Source organism: Pinus tabuliformis, chromosome 6 (genome assembly GCF_031772625.1).
Source record: "Pinus tabuliformis cultivar Carrire ecotype Pingquan chromosome 6, CPIR1, whole genome shotgun sequence".
Classification (NCBI taxonomy): domain Eukaryota; kingdom Viridiplantae; phylum Streptophyta; class Pinopsida; order Pinales; family Pinaceae; genus Pinus; species Pinus tabuliformis.
Window position 1 is genome coordinate 420,687,717 of NC_142292.1, and position 20,277 is coordinate 420,707,993.

The window sequence follows — 20,277 nt, forward strand, 5'->3', positions numbered from 1 at the left end:
AATTGATTGAACGACACATTTTCCCTTTTTGTTTTTCATTTTTCAAACAATCGAACGTCTGTCATTCAATTGATTGAACAACACATTTTCCCTTTTTGTTGTTTTCATTGTTCAAACAATTGAACGTCTGCCATTCAATTGATTGAACAACACATATTTTTTCTCTTTTTGTATTTTTGTTGTTCGAACTATTGAACAACTATCATTTAATTGATTGAACATCACAATTCATTTTCTTTTATTTCTGTTGTTCGAACTACTGAATGATTGTCATTCAATTGAATGAACAACACAATTTGTTTTCATTTGTTTTCACTATTCAAACAATTGAACGATTGTTGTTCAATTGATTGAACAACACATTTCGTTTTTATTTTGATTTTTCCATTTGAACAATTGAACGACTGCCATTCAATTGATTGAACAACACTTTTTGTTTTTTATTGATTTCGTTGTGCAAATGATTGAATGATTGTCGTTCAATCGATTGAACATCACTTTTCATTTTCTATCTTGATTTTTCCATTCAAACGATTGAACAATTGTCATTCAATCGATTGAACAACACCTTTTAAGAAGCTAAATTGTGAATTTTCCTCATTTCTTTGATCATTATGCCATTTTCTCTTCTTCTTTTGTATTGCAAATAAGCACCATTTGAATCGATTTGTGCCTCTTCTAAAGAAAAATGGTAATAATAATATCATTATGACCTCTACAATCCTTTTGATGGTTATCTTTATTCATAAGCTAATACGGTGTATCTTTAGAATGACTGCCTGAACATCTTTTCTTTTGGACACATCATGAAATGATTCATTATTCTTAATCCATGTTGGCTTATGTTTATACTCCCAAATGGATAAAACTCATTGATATAATGATAAAAGGATAAGAGTATAACACTTTCATTAGCATCTTTTTACTTCTTACACCATCCCTGACTCTTAAGGAGCAAATGAGCCTCCCTTTTTCTATAATAAGAATTCCAAAAGAAAAATAAAATATCAAAATACTTAACACATTGTCTAGAGAGGATAGGGGGTCTCATCACGAGCCAGCCTACCATGATCATAAGGATGTAACAGGTGACATTCCAATTTGGCTACCAAACCAAGGCAATGAACTTCTTGATAATTAATATGTCAAAAGAACAGTGGGTCTCATCATGAGCCAGCCTGATCACTTTGTTACACGCTAGTGAGTAGCACTATGGTTATCTAGTCACCATGCCAACATAATGGTCTCTTTATGAGAAAGAAAAGAAGAATTAACTGTAAGAAGGACTCTGACCCATTTGGGGGGCTCAAAAAGCAACCCTGTCGAGGCTATGAACACATGCTGGCAGCAGTGGATCTGCTTGTGGTATTGGAGTATCATCTTATATTGCCATATGTGGTCTAGCTCTTATCACCTATGGAATTATTTCTAACAAGAATTTCCATTTGAGTCGCACTTTTACGAGTCGAATAGCATGGTGACTTTAATCTATATTCATTATACTCCATATGTCCAATCATTAAATGATAGTCATTAAACACATACCGTCGATTATGCTGATGTGATTAATACCATTCACGGTGAAGATATTTGACATAATGAATTAAAATTGTTGTTTTTATTTGATTTGGCCAATTCACGTTTGACAACAAATATTGCTTAAATGCTTTACTGATTTGCATGTTGTGTTTTTTAGATTGGTTGCCAACATTTATTTCGCATTAGTATATTTGCTTGCTTTTCGCATGCTGAAAGGACGTGGACGCCCTTTTCTCGTCAGAGGGGGATGGCCTGCGTATGCATGACATGTATCACAGTTATGGATAACTATGTAACAATCATTTGGATTACCTTTAGAGTACGAACTGCATGATGAGAATGAATGTGTAATAATTAGCAGGAAATTCTGATTGGACGAAGAATGGCAACCATTATGGCGAGCATGCGAACTTACGATCCTGCGTTAAGTATGGCTGACAGGACGAATGACTTAACTAAAAATGATAATAATTGTCCAAACAACGTCATTTCCCTATTAATTGTTGTAACATACATTGTTGTTGTTCTGAATTACAGGGGTAAAACACAATTGTATACAGGTGAACCAGCCTCAAGTGCAGTAGCCATGGGCGGAAGAGCTATCCGGAGTGAACCTCTAGTGTTGATGGTATCAGATCAAGCTCGTGAAATCCTTGAACGCGCTAGCTGGCTACAGTATTTAAACAAATTGCAAGGATTTCATGAGGAGCTAACGCTGGAATTTCTGCAAAATCTGCAGAACGGTAGCATAGTGGTAAAAGGTATAAGCATGATGGTTTCTGAAGAAGTCCTAGCCTAAGTCGCCGGACTTCCAGCAGAGGGGGCGAAATTGACATATAAACACGTCCTTTTATACAGCGCAATTGAAGTATTTCAGGAGCCGAGCGAGCGACTGGTATGAGCAGGGAAAGGAATTCATTCGTCGGCGTTACATCAACCGTGGCAAGAATTGGAAGTCATCGTCCAAAGATACATCACCTGCAACAGTCGACACGATGTGGTAAAGCCCTGACAACTGAAACTTCTAGCCATTTTAAAGCAAAGAATTTCAGTCAATTTACCGTTTTATCTGAATTCCCTGTTACATGATGTTAGCCGACAAGTAAGGACAGCCAAAGACCCACATAGTGTAGTCAGCCATCATGGGTTAATTAAATTAATTATCACAAATAGATTAGCCCAACAACAATTAACGTGGGATAGTATCATAAATCCTACCTTGGCTCCACCCTTCGAAAATGCAGAAACAGAGCAACAAGGGCCAAGAACCCCAAGCCTAAAGAGAACACTAAAGATAAAGAATCCCTCTGCACCCTTAGAATCAGCAAAGCGTAGGCACTTTATATGAGTGAAAGCCTAGGGAGGCATCCCAATGCAAGCAAAGGAAGCTAGACCATCCTGCACATCTCCTCCTAGTCTGCAAGACCCTCCTTTGCAATACTATGAGGATGGCCAGGGTATTGGGAAGCATGGGAATGTTTGCTGAAGATAGAGAACGGCTAGGGAGCATAGAAACATAGAATTATACCCCTGACTACTTGGTCCCCCTGACAGCCCTGGTTATGAGTAAATCCAACCATTTACTGATGCCATGGAGAACAGAGGGAGTCAATTCCTTCTATGGAAACACTCCTCGAAGCCGAGGTACATGAAGAAGAAACTCAGACAATGGGCACCGATCCAGTGGACCCAGCAACAGAAGGAAACCCTAAAGATGAAAACCTGAGAGATGCTAATCAACCAGGTGATACTCCCTTTTTGAAGTCCCTTGTGAATGGGGCCTACCAAGGAGAAGACCCCAAAAATGATAATTGTTCAGGAGATACCATTGTATTGGGATCTCCTGAAAATGAAACACATAATAACAATGATTTAGAAGGAGACATTCCACCAAGAGACACAGTTCCAATTGGGAACATCCCTGATGTTGACATAGTACAACTTGCATAGAAGAAGAAGATAACACAGCCAACCCACCGTCAGATGAAGGCCCTAGAGTAGAAAATTCCTACAGAGATAGGCTTAGAAAGATGCTCAGAAAGTACAAAAAATAGAAGCAAGTAATCAAGCAGCTGAAACATTGGTTAAAAGAGGCAACCAAAACCAAGAAATTGAAAGTGGAAATGGAAACTGCAGGAACGCAAAAAAAACATTATTCTGGGAAGGATGTTGAGACTCAGATAGAGTTTCTTGTGGTCTGTCCAAAAGAAACCCAAACTGAGCCAGCTATGATAGAAGACACTACCATGCAAACTGAGGACCCCTCTATCTTTTCGCAAGGAACCCAAATGGACCACCCTATTATGGATATTGTTGTCCAAACAGATGTTGAAGAAGATGTCCGACTTGATTGTATAATTCAAGAAGCAGCTAAAGCTGCTATGTAGACAGACCCTACGGAGACCCAGGATGGAGAAGCCCAAATAGATGAGACACCCCTCGTCATCAAAAAATTGTAGAATGAGCTACTGATGGTTTAATAGGAACTAGCTCAGCACAAGGAAAAGGTGGTCCCTCTGCATGAACATCAAGGGTTAAGGAAGAAGTTTGAAGCACTTACCAAGACTGAAGATGAGAGCTTTACTCAGTATAAGGCTGAGCAAAAGAAGGTTGAAAGATTAAAGGGTCAATTGCAAAAAGATAGAGAGAAAATGGAGACTATCTGCTCTCTTTATTCAGACACCCTATCTTGTCAAGCCCTCGCCACGAATTATGCTTTATTTCTCATGGAAAGATACCTCCTGCTCAAAGTCAAGGGCGATAAGGATGGCAAACAGGTAGAGATCAAAACCACTCCTGACTTTATTAAATGCATCATAAAGCATGATGAGAAGGTTTAGCGCCTCCTTTGGGAGCTCTATATGCATAATTTCATTTTAGAAGATGATATGGACAGCCACCCTGGCCCTTTTATAGGAGACATCCAATTTTAGGCATTCCTCTCATTTGCTACCAACCAACTCAAGTGGACCAAGGCTCACAACATTTTCAGAAAATGTGAGTATGACATTGATCTATGGGTCAAAGGGGAGCCTACACATCCATTACTCCTATATGTCAGGCATAATCATTTTATGCAGTGAGACAGTGTTGTAGGCAAGTTGGGGCCACTCCATACTAATATTATTCAGGCCGGAAAGGAATATTTCCAGGACATTAAGGAAGAAGCCTTGTCTGCATCAAGGCAGAGGTGGGAAGTCTCTAGTAACACTGTGAGGAGCCGAGAGCCATTTGGATATCAAAACTTCCAAGCTGCCTCTTCTCATTTCTACAAATATAGTAATATGATTTTAACGATGGGGCCAGATTGGATAGGATGTCGTTACAGAACTCCAATCATATGGTATCCTCCTGATCAATACCACAGTGACTATAACTTGAAGGATCAGGAGGTAACCCAGGCTTTCGCTGTCCTTAAGTAGAAAAATGGTTTTAGGAATTACAAGGAGGAAGTATATCTTGCTTATTCCCTAACTCAGTTGCATCTAAACTATTCGCTTGCACGAGGACGTGCAACAAGGTAAGCTGGGGAGTATGTTGGGACAAGAAAAAGGTATGATTTCTCTTCATAAAATGCTTCATTTACCATTCATCCTTATATGATTATCTCCATTTATAGATTAAAATGAGGAAAATATCGACTAAAGTTGGATGAAATCATTTGGTGATAGAATAGGAAAATCTAGTACAAGAAACTGATTTTTTGCTATCTTTGTGTGCAAAGATGCAGACTGGGCAAAAGTCATTCAGTTGATAGAATAGCACGAGGCCATAAAAGGGAAAAGCTACAACGTCTTGGGCAGACAAGGAAGTGGGAGATCAATTCGAACAATGCTATTTTATCACATGATCAGATTATGTATTGTGAAATCCTCAGGATCCCGTGATCTAGAGGATTCACTTTTATCCAGTTACTATTTTATGTTATATATAGGGCTGAAAGGAAATTAGATACAGTTCGAACTTTGATAATATGTAATTATTCTTTTTGGAAACATATACGATGTTCTATCGGTGACTCTGTAAGCTGTTGCTTGCAATTAACGAAATAAGGTTGAGTTTGATACATCTTCATATTTTGAGTTCTTATTAAGCAGAGGCTTCTGGTGACTTTGGACCCAATCACAAGAAGTTCTACTGCTCCCTTGTGTTATAGTTTTTATATTTAGTATTTGCTATTGATTTAATGTTCAGTCATTGGTTACTTCATTTATCATAAAGGTTTGTGATATTGATTCATACTGTTGTTCAATTAGAGTGAAGCCGTGTGACATACTTAAGTAGTGCTTTGATTGGAATGAGTGAATTAGTGTTAATAGCATATTATTGTTCATTTGAATTGATGTTATCATAGATCTTAGAGATAAGACTGATTAACTTCTATAGATTGCAATATAGATCATTTTCTATTTAGGAATCCTTTATCAATATTTGTTGTTCAATTATTGATCGTTGTTCAATTATTGTTGATCCTCAATTGGGAATTGCAAGTTGATTTGGGTTGTTTTCGATTAAAAATGTTGTTCAATAGTTATAGTTTCTTTACTTGATTAAGGACGCTAGCCTTAAGTTTATTTGAACAATTCCAAGTGTAATTCTTATTTGCATTCAGTTTCAATAGATTTCGGAACAAGTTGCATAGAATTACGAAGTGTGTTAAGAGTATTTCTTCCATAGATAGTTCTTTCTAGGATTGTGTGAATTGAATTGAAGAATTAGCCATTAGTGATTGCAACGATTCATCATTAGATAACCTCTATATTCACTGCATATACTGTGCTGACATTCTTGAGATAAAAAGATTTACCTTTGGTTGACAACTAATGTAGGGATTAAGATTGCCTCTAAAAAGACATCTTAATGAGCCAACACCTCCCTTATGAACACCATTGGTGAATCCTTCTACAACCTTCACCCGTGAGAAAAAAAAGATATCCCTCAGGGAGTTTTTGATGAGTTGGGAGACTCTCAAACTCCTTTTGTGCACTGAAAGAGTTAAGGAAGAAAGTATAACCTTTCAAAGGCTTAGCAAAGAGATAAAATTGACATAGTTGATGGGAAACAAGTACCTTTACAAGGGGTGCTTAGAGCAGTGCAAGCCCTAGATAGAGTGTCAAAATGATTGTATTGTCCTTCATTTGTCGAGGTTTTTCTAGTGCCTCTAAAAAAGAAACACTTAAAACTTTGTTTCTTAATTCCTGTCCTAATGTTATTATGATCCAAGAAACTCTGGGAGTTGGTCATGATGTAAAACTAGCTCTTAATAAAATGCTACCAGGATGGTCATTTATGATAGTTGATGCAAAAGGAAGATCTCGGGGTTTGGCTTTGGGAGTCAAAGATTATAGTTTGAAGTTCTCGAACTCTTGGGGATCGGATCTAGTGTTGGGGGCAGAGGTCTATTCACAGGAACTATGCTTGGAATTTTTACTCTTAAATATCTATGGGCCATGTCAAGCTAGGGTTCTTTTCTGGAATAACCTCTTCTCCAAATATTTTATGAAAAATCCAAATTTTTTGGTGGGGGGGGGGGCAATTTGAACTTCTCATTGGGGTTATCAGAGACCTGGGGTCATGTAGCCCAAGTCGATCCCTTGGATGACTTCTTTATGAACAAAATTCGCTCTGGAAAGTTCATAGATGTAAATTTGCTGAAATCCAGACCTAATTGGAGGAATAGGTGGGTGGGGTGTGTGAGGGTCGCAAAGAGATTGGACCGTTTTCTCCTAAAAGAGGAAATGGCTTCTAGAATCCCCTCCTTTAGACATTGGATGGGAGAGGGAGGAGACTCATATCACCTGGATATTCTGCTGGAAATGAAAGGGCCTAATCAAAATCCTAGGTCTCCCTTCAAATTCAACCCTGCTTGGCTCAAAGAGCCCTCATACAACATCCTTGTAAAAGCTACCTGGAGGCCTTTGGCTAGTGATCAGGGGTCCTCTCTAGCCCAATATTTTATGGAGAAGTTAAAAATAATGAAGAAGGAAATGATAGAGTGGGAAAAAGCTAAAAAGATTAGGGATGAATCTGAATTAAGTAGGATAAAGGAGGAATTGGACATAATGGAGACCCCATAAATGGATGGATATGAGATTGAAGAGAAGAGAGAAAATATTAAACAACTGGAGATAAAAAGAAGGAAAATTCTAAATGATATGGAAGAACAATGGAGGCTCAAAAGTAGAGCAATTTGGCTTGCAGCAGGGGATGAAAATTCGAAATTCTTTCAAAATTATGCTAAAGGAAGGAAAAATTCAAACACGATCTGGGGGTTAAAAAGGGTAGAAGGGGGCATAGAAAACTCCTTTATCGACCTAGCCACTATGGGAAGGAACCACTTTAAAAACTTATTCAAAGCTCCTGAAGTGGTTTCAATTGTAGAGGTGATTCAGGTGGCCTAACTCTTTCCCCGATACATTGAGGAGGAGGAAAATGATTTTCTTATGGCTCTAGTGTCAAAAGGGGAGGTAGAAGGGGTCTTAAAAGCTATGCAAAGAGATAAGAGTCCAGGTCCTGATGGCTGGACAATGGAATTCTTTCAACACTTTTTTGATCTTATTGGGGATGAACTTACTGGGGTGGTGGAGGAATCTTGGGATAAAGGTCTTATTTATGAACCCTTCAACACTACTTTCCTGGCCTTAATTCCTAAAATAGATGATCCTTCATCATTTGATGACTTTAGGCCTAATTCTCTAAGTAACTACATCTATAAAATTATAGCTAAAGTTATTTCAATTTGTTTGAGACCAATTCTTTCAAGAAATATTTCAAAGGAACAATTTGGCTTCCTTAATGGTAGGCATATTCATGAAGCAATCAGGGTTGCTCAGAAGAAATTGAACAGTATCAAGAGAAGCAAGAAATAAGGGGTGATAGTTAAAATCGATCTATCTAAAGCATACGACAGAATCAACTGGCTTTATATCTGTATGATTTTAATGCGCTGGGGGTTCAGCATTGGTTTTATAAATTGGACAATGGGATGCATATCAAATGTCAGTTTTGTTGTCCTGATCAACGGGGCATCTTCCCCTTTCTTTCACATCCAAAGAGGTCTTCGACAGGGATTTCCACTATCCCCTCTCCTTTTCTTACTAGCGGCAGAAGGCCTTAGTCAGTTGATTCTAGCTGCGAAGAGAAGAGGCGAGCTAAAAGGTATTGAAGTAGCTATAAATTTGTATATCACTCACTTTCTATTTGTAGATGATATCTTGTTATTTAGTGATGGAAGTAGAAGTGACATTCAACACATAAAATACTCCCTCGGCCTGTTTTTAGTAGCAACAGGGATGTGTATAAATTCTCAGAAATCATCTCTAATTCATGAAGGCTTCTCAAGGATTGAAATTACCAGGATCACCTCAGTTCTCCCATTTGAAGCTAAGGCGATGAAGGATAGTTTCAATTATTTGGGTTTTCAGCAAAAACTAGATACTTATAGGAAACAATATTGGCACTGGCTTCTGGTAAAAATTGAAAATCGCATAAAACACTGGAGTTATAAATGGCTATTGAGAGTTGGGAGACTAGTTTTGATAAAATCGGTCCTTCTATCCATTCTTGTATACTGGATTGCGCTAACATGGGTCCCAAAAGGCATACTTTCACAAATCAAGAAAATATGCAGTTGTTTTCTGTGGGCTGGAACAAAGGAGGATTTTGTGCTACCATGGCTAGCCTGGGACAAAGTTTCTAGACCAAAGGAATGGGGAGAATCGGGCATAAAATATCTCTCATCTTTTGCATCCTCACTAGTAGAAAAATCAAAGGGGAGGTTAATATCAATGGAGAATCTATGGACGACAGTTGTCAAAAGGAAATACATAGATCTAATTCCCATTGATGAATGGCTGCGAAGACCTGACAAAAAGACTCCCCATGCATCTACAGTATGGAAGGTGACTTTAGACTCTTTTAGTATTATAGAAGATGGATTGGCCTGGCACATTGGAAATGGGGAGAACCTCGAATAGGCATGGACCCGTGGGTAGGTTTCAATCAAGGGTTTGCTCTCTCAAGGGAGGTTATGACTTGTTTACATTCCCAGGGGTCCATTTTCTGAATCAGATTGCAAGGGAAGATTTATCTACTATATGGCATTAGGGATGGAAATCAGTGGAGGATCTGCAGCTGGAGCCCCAATGGGAAGAGGAATGGCAAAGTTACATTAGATAACTCCAATGAACAAATGTTTGGTTAAGGGACCGATCGAATGTGCTTATATGGGTACATGGTCCTATAAGAAAATACTCTCCAAAGTTTGGTTACAGCTACCTTATGGTAAGAAGGGCATGGGGGGTTCAGGAATGGTGGTGTAAACCACTATGGAAATTAAAAATCCCTGCAAAATCAAGACTCTTTTTTTGGTGTATCCTAATAAATAAAATTCCTACATGGGATAACCTCCAAAAACGAAGCAAACAAGGTCCTGGATGGTGTACTCTTTGCAAAAGTGAGGAGGAAATGTAGGTTTTAAACCCGTACAGAAATTACCTGCATACGAATTCTAAAACACAGAAAATAAACAATGCGAGAGCATAACACATAAAACACATATACACAGAGATTTTCCCCTAGATCCCGAAACTGGGACTACCAGCTTGATTTTTCATTATGTTCCTTTCAATGTTATAATAAATATTTATACATGCCGAAGCATCCAATATCATGGACTGAAAACCATCGCATCCAATACAATGGACCAAAAACCATTGTGTCCAAAAACATGTGCGAGAATCATGCACAAAACCATAAGTGGGTCCTCCCAACTTAACATAGGGTCCAAAACCAAAATTTTATGGGGCGCTACCTTGGACCCCATAAAGTGGAGTTACGGGTATGCCTCAAACCCCCTGTGACTCCCCCACCCCACTACACAATCAGCGCAACGAAGGGGGGCTCCACCCCCCCTCTAACCCCCGGTTAACTATGTGGGCTAGTCGTGGAAAGAATATAACACAACCCAACATTATCCCACTTTTTGTTTTCTTTCCACAGGGGGCCACAAAAGAGCTTAGTCATTTTTCCAGCCCTGAAATGCCCATTGTCTCTCTACACCAAGAGAACTTCTCAAAGTCACAGATTTTGTCAATGCATCTGCAGTATTCTTCAAATGGCCACCTTTACCAGCAACACCTTTTTGTCTTCTATCATATCCCTCACAAAGTGATACTGAACATCAATGTGCTTTGTCTTTGAATGATATATAGGGTTCTTTGCCAAGAAAATTGCACTTTGGCTGTCACATTCTATCCTTATAGTTCCCTGTACTAACCCCATACTTGAACACAATCTCTGCAACCAAACTGCTTCCTTTCTTGAATGAGTGGCTGCCATGTATTTTTCCTCTGTAGTTGATAGTGCCACTACAGATTTTTTCTTACTCATCCAACTGACTGCACCTCCAAATAGGTTAAACACATACCCACTTGTAGATCTTCTCTGATCCAGATCTCTAGCCCAGTCTACATCAACAAAGCCACGAATATCCAGCATTCTGTCCAAGTCTGATCTTCCTTGGTAGCACAAACCATAATCACTAGTGCCATGCAAATACCTGAAAACTCGCTTCACTGTTGTCCAGTGCTCCTTCCTCAGTTTTGACATAAACCTGCTCAATACTCCCACTACATGTGCAATGTCTGGTCTAATACAAACCATTTCATACATCAGGCTACTGACTGCACTTGCATATGGAACACGGGACATGTCCTCTTCCTCTTCTTGTGTCTTGGGACACTGTTCAGCAGATAACCTCACACCTATAGGAATAGGAACCTTCACCGATTTACTATCCTGCATATTAAACCTCTGCAGTATTGTCTCGACATACTTCCTCTGGTTTAACTAGAGCTTCCTCTTTGCCCGATCTCTTTTAATTTCCATGCCCAAAATATAGTTTGCAACACCAAGATATTTCATGTTGAATTTGGAGGACAATTGGGTCTTCAAATCCTGGATAATTTCTTTGTCATTTCCAACCAGCAACATATCATCCACTTACAAGACCAGATAAATAACACGATCACCAATTAATTTAAAATACACACAGTGATCTTCTTTGCTTCTGGTGAAGCCAAGTCCCCGTATAAATGTATCAAATTTCTGATACCACATCCTTGGTGACTGTTTTAACCCATACAAAGACTTCTATAACTTGCATACCAGTTCTTTCTTACCCTTCACCGCAAAGCCTTCTGGTTGCTTCATGTAGATTTCCTCTTCCAGATCCCCATGAAGAAATGTTGTCTTCACATCCACCTATTCTACCTCAAAATCAAAAGCAGCAACAACAGATAAAAGTAATCTAATAGTACCACATCCTTGGTGACTGTTTTAACCCATACAGAGACTTCTCTAACTTGCATACCAGTTCTTTCTTACCCTTCACCGCAAAGCCTTCTGGTTGCTTCATGTAGATTTCCTCTTCCAGATCCCCATGAAGAAATGTTGTCTTCACATCCACCTATTCTACCTCAAAATCAAAAGCAGCAACAACAGATAAAAGTAATCTAATAGAAGTTACCTTGGCAACAGGAGAAAAAATATCACCAAAATCAATTCCCAACACCTGGGAATAACCTTTTGCTACCAACCGAGCTTTGTATTTCTCCACCTTTCCTTCTGCATTTGTCTTCTTCTTGAACACCCATCTGTTGCCAATGGGTTTCCTTCCAGCCGGAAACTCCACCAAATCCCAAGCCTCATTTTTGTGCAAAAATGCCATTTCATCAACCATGGCCTCTTTCTAGAGTTTGCCATCCTCTGAATCTATTGCTTCCTTCACAGTTATGGGATCATCATCAATAATAGATAAAGTAAAATTTGAACAGAAAGTAGATGGACTATACCTTTCTGGCTGCCTTCTTTCTTGAACTGATCTTCTCACACCCAGAGTTTTTGGCTCTTCATCTTCTGATTCCTCCTCTACAATAGAGTCTGATTCTTCCTCCTTAAGCTCAAACTCTATCTTCTCAGGTTCCTTTGGTTGGAATTTTTGTTTAATAACATCCTTTACCTCTCTGAACACCACATCTCGGCTGTACACAACCTTCTGTGTGACTAGGTTCCAAAGCTTATAACCCTTTAAACGATCCTTATGCCCAATAAAGATGCACTTTTCAGATTTACCATCCAACTTAGTTCGTTTCTCCTTTGGAACATGTACATATGCATCACATCCAAATACCCTCGGATGTGAAAGAGAGGGTTTCTTACCAGTCCATACCTCTTGTGGAGTCTTATCCTCCAACGCTGATGAAGGTGACCTGTTGACCAAGTAACATGTAGTATCCACTGTCTCTACCCAAAATTCCTATGCTAACCTGACACCATTGAGCATGCTTCTTGCCATTTCCATCAACGTCTTATTCATTCTTTTTTCAACTCCATTTTGCTGAGGTGTATATGGAGTAGTCTTCTATCGTGCTATACCACACTTCTTATAGAATTCTTCAAATTCCTTGCTACAAAACTCTCCACCATTATCTGTCCTCAGCACCTTTATCTTCTTCTCTGTCTGATTTTCCACAAGAGCCTTAAATTCTTTAAACCTGTCAAAGGCTTCAGATTTCTTCTTAAGGAAATATATCCATGTATTCCTTGAGAATTCATATATAAATGATACATAGTACACAGACTTACCCAGTGATGGAACCTTCATAGGTCCTAACACATCACTGTGCACAAGTTCCAATATCTGTTTCGCCCTCTTACTCTCAGCAAAAATACACTTAGTAACCTACTATCCTGATCTAATATAATGGTTTGTGAAATCCCAAAATGTACCCACACTCGTTCAAAGAAGAGTTTAGCAGTGTCTTTTGTTATGATACTCTTCTTACATGCAACCAATATAACCATCTTAGAAAATCTATCAACAACCACAAATACACAGTCATTACCATGCTTGGTAGAAGGAAGACCAGACATATAGTCCATGGATATGGATTCCCAAGGTTGGCTAGGAGTAGGCAGAGAAGTGTACCAGCCTTGCTTCATAATGGTTGGCTTGGTGATGTACAGGTAGTGCAAGCTCTGATATATTTTCCAACATCCTATTCGAGTTTTTCCCAATAAAAGTAATTTTTCAGTACTACCACTATTTTCTCCAAACCAAAGTGTCTTACAACCCGACTAAAATGTGCCAACCAAATTACCTTGCCACACTCACTTGACGAGACACAAAGGTGCCCTATGTAGCACAATAATGCATCCTAGAGGTGGAAGTCTAGTACTTTCTTGCCATCCATCAACATCTAGTAAATAATGACAAATTCTAGATCATTTTTGTATAGTTGCGACCATTCAAAATTTGCGTGCCCATAATAGTTGAGAACAGTGGTCAGTGCCACAATTGGAGGCCGATTGAGGCAGTCTACAATGTTATTGGTGTTGTCATTCTTGTATTTAACGTTCAAATGGAATTGTTGCATATATGTGGACCATTTCTGATGGTGATCATTCTACAACTTCCCTTGTCTGCATAAACTAAATAGGTCGGTGATCTATGTGGATGACTGTCTCCTTCCCTATAATATAATGTTTCCACTATCGGCAAGCCCGCACAATAGAATACATTTCCTTATCATAGGTGGGGTATTTTAGAATAGTATTAGAGAGTGTCTCACTGTGATAGGCCATGAGATGCCCTTGCTAGGTGAGAATTGCACCAATAACATAGTCAAAGACATATGTCTCAATTTCAAGTGGTTGTTGTAGGTCTGGAAATTTAAGTATTGGCATAGATCAAAGCTAGTGTTTCAACTCAACGAATGCCTTTTGTTGTGACTCATACCAAAAAAAACTTTGCTTTGGCTCTGCCCTTGGTAACTTGACTCAAAGGCGAAGTGATATGAGAGAACCCCAACAAGAATCTTTAATAGAAATTAGCAAGGCCGAAAAAGTTGTGAAGATATATTAGAGTTGTCGGGGCCGACCAATCTCAAAGTTGGATCTTAACTAGATCCACATTCACACCTTGATAATCAATTATGTAGCCCATATATTGGACCTAGTTCATGCTAACATAGAATTTATCCAAGTTGGCACATAATTTGTTCTACCATAGGATTTGAATGACCTGTCAAACATGTTGCAAGTGCTTTACCTAACTCTTATTGAAGATGAGGAAGTCATCTAGATATACAACCATGAACGAGTTGGTGAAAGGACACAAGATGCCATCCATCAATCTCATAAAAGTTGCAGGGGAATTTTCCAACGGGGAGTGCATGACCAACCACTCAAAGAGGCCCTTCTTAGATTTGAAGGCAGTCTTCCATACATTTGTGGATTCTATTTGAACTTGGTGATAACCATACTTCAAATCCTTCTTGCTAAAGTACTTGGACCCCTTGAGTTGGTAAACAAGGTAATCGATCTATGGGAATGGGTATATGTTCCTGACAATGATTTTATTCAGTGCCCGATAGTCAATGCATAGTCTCCAGGTCCCATATTTCTTCTTTACCAGTACAAGGTGAGGAACTTGGTCAGATATGCCCTTTTTATAGCAACTCCTAGATATGTCACTTTGTTTCCTCATTTTATAGAAGAGAGTGATTGGTATATTGGGCCATTGGGTATAGGTGTTATGGGAGTCAAATTGAACGAATGCTTGACATATTAGTGCAAGGGTACCCCTATGGATGAGGAGCATATTTCCATGTACTCTTCCACGACCTTATCAAATTGCTTTTGTTGCATGGAGGAACCCTTTCTGGGGGGCATGAATGTGAACATGATCTTCCCTTACTTTGAGAATGAATAAAAAAGAAAACAAATTTTTCAGTTTGGGAGATGATCTTACTTCATTGCTTAGCAGAGATCAAAGAAATGGTGGTAAGCTAGGCTACCTCTGGCATCCTATATAGTCTTTTCCCTGAAGTAATAATAACAGTAAGAGGTATGGACTCATACACAACATGACACTTCCACAAGTATGGTTGGCCTAATAAAACATCACAAACTTCAAGGGGAGAAACATCACACAATACCTCATTTGTGAAGGGCTTGAAATGTTGTAGGGAAGGTTGCAATGTTCGCTAGCGTGGAGATCTCGCCCTTAGTGGAGCCACCCAATGGTGTATGGTTTCAGGTGTGTTGTGGTCGACAGGCCCAACCTCTTAACGAACTCTGCTAAGACGGTGTTCTTTTGGCTCCCATTATCAACAATGAACTGCAATAAGAACCCTTCACCCACATCTGTGAGTGGAAGAGACACTCCCCCTCCTATGGATCTTCATGCTCAATCTTCTAGACCTTTGTGATGGAAATGGTGGCACTGCTTTATACATAAACAATATGTCTCCCCTTGTCGGGTTTTGGCTCAGATTTGAAACATGCATCTGAATCTAAAGCTTTTAGATCGGCCAACAGTGACTAATTGTCATGATACTCATTTTTGTTGTGCGTGGGGCTCTTTTGGAACTCACACCACTTTCTTGTGCCCTTCTTCATCTTCGTGCTGCTATTGTTTTCTTTTGGTTTTGATGGGTTGTATTTGGTCACTCCACCTTGGCTCTATCCTTTGTTATGTGGTTTGGAGGTGCCTTTTCCCTGCTTCAAATTCATAGATCCAAAGTCTTGCTTCTTTCGTTTAAATTTATGCTCAATCTTGATGGCATATTGGTATGTTATGCCAAACGAGGAGATGCCCAGCAACTTCATTTCTTCCTGGATGTGTTTTTGCAGAAAGCCACATTACTTGAGAACCAGATGCCACTTAAAATACTTGATACCCAACTTCATGCGTAGGGTATGAAAAATATATGTGAACTCTAACACATCTTGGTCCCTTTCGTGTCGTAATGTGGTTCATTTTATGTACTTATCTTCATATCTCCTAACAAGTTATTATTATTCCTTGATGACATATCGGAAAGAATTCGAAGAGGGTGCAGTTGAAAGTAGTGAGGGTTCCTCCTCATCCCGTTGCTCACAGTACGTTTCCCACCAGTCCTTAACATGGGGGATGGCTTTGAGGAGTGCAAAAGAAATGCTTTTCCTTTCTCAAAAATTATGGACCGAAAAAATCCTTCCAGCCAATTTAACCACCTATCTAGAGAATTTATGTCTATTTATCCTTCAAATACAGGAATGTCAAAGTTAACTTGTACCTTAAAGGGGGTTGCGCCTCCAAAAGTGACTACTCGATGAAGATGCTTCACCCATTAATACCCGCCGAAGGATCTAGGAAAAATTATCCATCACCCCGTTCCTTTGTCACTTGAGGGATTCTTCAAGAAACAATTTGAAAGGATCTCTTGCCCCCTCGTCTTTATTTTCTCCAACCATGGGAGCTCGGTGAGGTTGGTCTTACAAGGGTTCAACTAGTTCAAGTTCAAATTCCTTATAACTCGACCTCGTTGGGGACATGCACAAAAAAATAGAGAAAGGGTAGACTGATTTTATATCACTGATTTGGATTTATGAAGGAACGAAATGAAATATAGATTTAAACAAAAACACAATGATACATTGAAACAAAACTTCAATTAATAAATAACAACTGAGGAAAATTGTTTACATGCAAAAAGGAAACAAACTAGCTCAAGCAATGGTAGCTTATCTCTAAGAAGAGATGTGATGGCTACGTGCCATCTGAGATGAGTTTAAATGAGGCTCTCAGGAATTTTTATCATGAAGAAACAATGATAAAATATAAACATCCAAAAACCTAACCCTAGGAGATGAAGATTCAAAAGCTTGTGGGCCCTGCTGGGGTTAGTTAGAATGTCAACTTCTTGGAGTCGTAACTTTGGCATAAAATATTTGTTTGCCACACACAATAACCGATTAGAAATGTTTGTCTAAGGATAACAACTTTCAACTAAAAACGTCAGCTAGTGGCTCATGATTGCTCATTTCCCCATAAAACTCCATTTAGGGCCTCAAAACGACTATGGAAGTTCAAGGCCTAAAAAATTGCCAAAAATAGAAAACAATAGGAAATTGTGCTAGAAATTAGGAAATTGAAAGGAAACAGTGTTGGGGGTCCAAGTGGAATAGGTGGGTGGCCACAAATATCCACCTGGACCATTGTAACAACAAATATTTTATGAAGGGAAAGATAAGTTGACCACTAGAGGAACATAAGTGGAGCTTCCAAGGAGCGTAGCGAGACAATAAAGGAGTCCAGAGAACCAGGTTCTATACCACCGAGGAGGACAATAAATGAGTTTCAAAGGGACAGAGACTAAAGCACCAAGAGATAGAGAACCATGATGAAAAGAATAGACAAGGAACCTTTGATATGAGCACTCTGAAGGAGGTGTAACATAAAGGTAACAGACCATGGGTGGAGGAGATCACAAAGAGGAGTTTTATAAAGCATACATTGTTGATGTGCACTTCTTGCAAACTTTGACGACCACCTACAAGAACAAATGGAAACGATACCTTATGCTGTTCAAAATTCATGCTGGGGGGGGTCTATCGTGTGGAGTACTAGTTCAAAGTTCGTGTTCATTCCTCTAGTTTGTCCTAATCTAAGACTGGCGTGGTGGCTAGAGATAATTATTTATCATGAGAAGGTGAGTGGAATTATACACACTTCAATAACCCTTAACCCTATTTCGTGTTTTATTCTCGGGTTGAGTAATGAATCCCCAAGGGGGGGCCTCCTTTATGTCTGATTAGTATCAACAAAGTTTCACCCTGTGCAATTCGTGATTTGCATTAGGGAAGAGGGGTCCTTTGGGTCTGCCCTTAGAAAGAAAAAAAAATCCTTTGGGAAACTAGCTCCAAGGTTGGCTAGATCATCAGGTACCAAATTGTTCCCTCTTAAGACATGGAAGTATTGCAGCAAGACTATGTTAAATACCCATTTGATAATTTGAGCAAGTTTGAGATTGTTAAGAAGAGATCTATTTAGAATCTTGTATATAATGATAAGTGAATCCCCAGTCACTATGATATCTTGGATGTTAAATTTCGTTGCTTGTTTATCCCCTGATAGAGACCATAGCCTTCAATGACATTGTTGGTTGCTTCTCCTAATCCCCAAGAAAATTTGATTTCCATATTGTTCTGAGGGTGAAAACTAACACCCCCCTGCTCCTGCCACTGATAAGAGACAAAGAAAAAAATGGGGTTGGGCAAGAGAATACAAAATTGAGAACCTAGAGAGAGAGAGAAAGAGAGAGAGAGGTGGTAAGTAGCAAAGGAGGAAACAAAGAAGAGGAATAGTGATTTAGCCGTTGAATTGAAAATATCCTAGCATAATTGGGGTTCCAACTCAATGATCTACCCCCGCCAAAGAAATTTTACTCTCAAGTAGTGTTAATTGCATATGATGGAGTCAAGTACCAACAGTGAGGATTATCTAGGGAATAGAATGTTATAAATGCTTCATTGATGCTAGTTTGGAGAGATTAGAGAATGCATGAAATACTTCTTCGTATAACTCCTTTAAAAATGTAATATGGCCTTGTTTCTAGATGTTTTTACCAACCAAGTTGAATGTGTTCCATATATTGTTTTTGTGATCATATATTAGAAAGAGAGAGAAAGAGAGTAGGGGGCAGGGGGTGGAGGAGGAAATAAAGAAGAGGAATAGTGATTTACGCATTGAATCAAAAATATCCTAGCATAATTGGGGTGCCAATGCAATAATCCACCCCCGCCAAATAAATTTTACTCTCGAATAGTGTTAATTGCATATGATGGAATCGGGTACCAATAGGTGAGGATTAGCCAGAGAATAGAATGTTATAGATGCTTCATTGATGCTAGTTGGGAGATATTAGAGAATGCATGCAATACTTCTTCATATATATCCTTTAAAAATGTAATATGGCCTTGTTTCTAGATGTTTTCACCAACCAGGTTGAATGTGTTCCCTATATTGTTTTTGTGATTGGCCTTCTTATGTTTATTTCTCTTGCCATGAGATTGTGAGGAGATCATTTAAGATGGACTTGTATGACAAGTTGGCAATGTTAGAGGAACCTAGAGATTGGATCCATCAAGTAAATTTCAGAGGAACTTACACATTAGATAACCTCAAGTAAATGTTAGAGGAACTTGCATCTTGGATAACCTTAAGGCAATCTAATGCATATCATAGAAAAATTAGAAATTACAATTTGAAAAAAATAAAATTTCGAAAATGAATAATTGAAAGAAAACATATTTCCATACTCTGTTTAAAGCATCAATGTAGTGAAAAATTAAATATAGCAATGTTTGATGCAATAATTGCTCAAATTGAACTCTAACACCATCCAATAATAGATACATCAACATCTTGAAGTATTTAAGAATCATTATTAAGTGGACAATATAATAAATAAGTAGAAAAAAATCACATTGTTTGGATCGTTGAATGTTTAAACCTGTCATAATCATCTACCTTCCTCAATAATTGATCTTCATTGAAATGTTAAAAGTGGTTGTTATAGATAGATAAGTGATTATTGATTTTTTTCTAGTGGTTGTAGCTAATAGTTACAAAGCTTTGTGATGGATGATAATAGAACACATGTAATGAGAAATGTGATAGGTATGTTAGATCCACAATTATACTGAGAGGAAGGTGAATCAATATAATAAATTTTTTACTTATTTATAAGTAGTCAAACGTCATAAAACAACAATCACATGATCAAACCATGAACACAAGATATATGTGGAATCCCATTAGGGAGAAAATAAAAACCCTTCTTTTAATTAATTATTCTTTGTAGTAACCAACCTGCAGGAAACACTAATCCCCTCAACTTTGTAGGCACC